Source organism: Zalophus californianus, chromosome 5 (assembly GCF_009762305.2).
Source record: "Zalophus californianus isolate mZalCal1 chromosome 5, mZalCal1.pri.v2, whole genome shotgun sequence".
In the NCBI taxonomy this organism is placed as follows: domain Eukaryota; kingdom Metazoa; phylum Chordata; class Mammalia; order Carnivora; family Otariidae; genus Zalophus; species Zalophus californianus.
This window is the reverse complement of record NC_045599.1, coordinates 123,862,135-123,865,184: the sequence shown is the minus strand read 5'-3', so window position 1 is coordinate 123,865,184 and position 3,050 is coordinate 123,862,135.

Genomic DNA, 3,050 nt, shown 5'->3' with positions numbered 1-3,050 from the left:
GGACATAATCCCGAAGTGCTCACCTAAGCAGAATAATTGATTGAACCAGAATGTATTTGTCCATGATAAAATTGAAGATTGTCTACCAAACTGTTTGTGGAGTCCATGACTTGAACTGACAGTGATGATATAAACAGATATTTGAGGTTATAAGAATTTCATGAATAGCTCAAGGAATTCAAGGACACCAGTTGAAAAGACTATTATGATTTGGTTTCTGGACATCTGGCCATGGTATGCAGCCAACTCTCTCTCCTCCCTCCTCTCTTTTCCCACTCTGACTTCTAACAGCTTTCCTACAAGCTATGAAAGGAAGGGGCTGACACAGATAAGCCCTCCATGCCCTTGAACTTTTCAGTTCCTGCATGCCATGTGGGATAGCAGCCATTTTTCATCTTCATGATGGCCCGTGGGCTACAGGGGCAGGACAGGAGTCTGACTTCTTGGCTGGTTCTACGTTTTTTACAATGGTCTGAAAATGGTAAATACACCTGTTACTGTATCAGCTCTGCAGAGGAGGAACTGTGAAGTGAGAAATGGCAGAAATTGCTTGATCTGCATGACTGCGCAAGTTATATATGGATTATATGCCTCAGAGATATTTCTCTGCAGTCAGATGTTGAATTCTCTACTGCCAAAGCTGTCAACAACTAGATAGAATTTAATAGTTTTCCCAAATAAACCTCACTTTATCAATGTGCTTCACTTTATATTTTTTTATTCTACATATGTAGAACTATACATAGACATATAATACTGTTTATTTTTTCTTTTTTAAATTTTATTTTATTATGTTATGTTAATTACCATACATTATAACATTAGTTTTTGATATAGTGTTCCATGATTCATTGCTTGCATATAACACCCAGTGCTCCATGCAGTACATGCCCTCTTTAATACCCATCACCAGGCTAACCCATCCCCCCACCCCCCTCCCCTCTAGAACCCTCAGTTTGTTTCTCAGAGTCCATAGTCTCTCACAGTTCGTCTCCCCCTCCGATTTCCCCCCTTCATTTTTCCTTTCCTGCTATCTTCACTTTATATTTCGAGCATTAACAAATAAAAGTAGCTATTGTGTTTTGATTTTTTTTAAAAAGAAGCCACACTTTAAAAAAAAAAAGCCTCATTTTGGAATTTTCCAAGTCTCTGGTAAAATGTCCAAATATCTAGATCTTGGCAGAGCTCTGAGTTGTCTCAGAAAATGACTCCACAGTGCTCCAGTGAATGGTGGCATAATGCAAAACATGTTGATCTTGGGCTGAGTCATTAATTAGTGACATTTATTGAACACCCGTTATATAAAAGGCATCATACTAACCGACTATACAAACAAAAATACAAGAATGGGAATCTAATTATACCAGGGAGACAAGCAGAGGAAGTTTTCTTTAGGTAAAAGAATAGGTCGATAGAGAAATAACTTCACTTATAAACTTCCTTACACTAAAGTTGTTCCATAATACTAAACAAGTGAAAATACAAGCTATAAAGACAAAGGCACAGCAGAGTCTAAAACCTTTTTCTGGAAAGAAACTTGATACAGATCATCTTGGTTAAAAATCATGAGTGAGTTAATAGAAGTCATAATGAAGACCGAACTGCTCTTCTCCATGGTACTTTAGAAAATGGCTCTGATTCCCGCCTGTAGTAATTGACTTAATAGGACCAAGAGGTTGTCAGCATTTTCCCCCTTAAACTTGATGTATGTGTAGAAAATCTGGCTTCCATGAAAACTACACAATTGTGAATTTAAAGCAAGGACAATAAACATGCAGGTTCAACACATCTATTTTAAAAATTTTATTAACAGGCAATGTTGGAGTAGAAAACACAGGTTCTTATGACTACAATTAGACCTAACAGTGGTATATGACACTGAGTTCTTCTCTGATATTTTCCCAGAAAGGAATAGATATGGTTTGCTTACTTCAAACATTTTGCTTGCTTGCTTGCTTTGAAATTGCTTGCTTTATTCACTCATTCCCCTTTGAGGGAAAAAAAATCCAGTGTGTGAATTCCCTTCCCTGTCAGATTGCAAATCCAGAGGAGGAAAAGTATCAATAAGTCTACAGTGGGCAGACTGAATTTTCCCTGCACAGTCTTCATTATCCCCTTGCTGCTGGGAATAGTGGCCCAATATCCTTTTGGGAAACCTTGGTGATTTAGATAACTGTAACTTCATCCCTGTCTGCAGAGATGGGCACATGGCCCAGTCCTGGCCAAACAGGGCATCTATGACCACAATGATTGAGCCAAAGATTGGCCTTGACCCAAGCCAGACCAATGAGACCCAGCCTGGGGATTACTAAATTGATGGTCCCCATTTTGCTCCTCATGGGAGAGTCTGCCTGAGAGTGAAGTAACAGGGAGGAAAGCAGAACAGAGAGATGGAAAAAACCAGATACTTGAAGCCATCTTTTGAGCATCCAGATCCAAATATAAGTAAAGCCTTGATTCCTACTGATTGGCACTCTTTATTCTGTCTACCTCCCTAGTTTCTTAACCAGCTGCCAAGACTTCTGCCTGGTCACACCTTGCCAAACTTCCCTGGGTGCAAATCACCTACACGGACTGTCTCTTCACCTGTCCCCACACTCTCTAGGTGGTGCCTTGCTTGCCAGGTCTTCCTCCCACCAGAATCTGCGCACCATCCTCACGTGGCCCTCTTATTAATGACATCTTCCACTCCCAACACCTTCCCAAAGGCAGGTCTGGTCTCCAGTTCTAATGTCTCCTGCCTGCTTAACCAACAACAAACTTTATTCTCTCAAAACCATGGACATTTTAGTTCTGTAACCAATATATTTGTTTTGCTTAAGGTCGTTTGAATTAGGTTTCAGTCACTTGCTCTTCATCGATAATAAAACTTAATCTTTTTAGAGCAGATTGATTTTTTTGAAAGAGCCAAGGGTCACCTAGAGTCAGGCTTTCTGAATAAGAAGGTATTCAAACATGAGTTTGTGCGTAAAATATTTTCCAGTAAAATACAATGAAATATAATGAATATAAACTAAAATGTGATGTAACTAATATCATACATGCCCCTA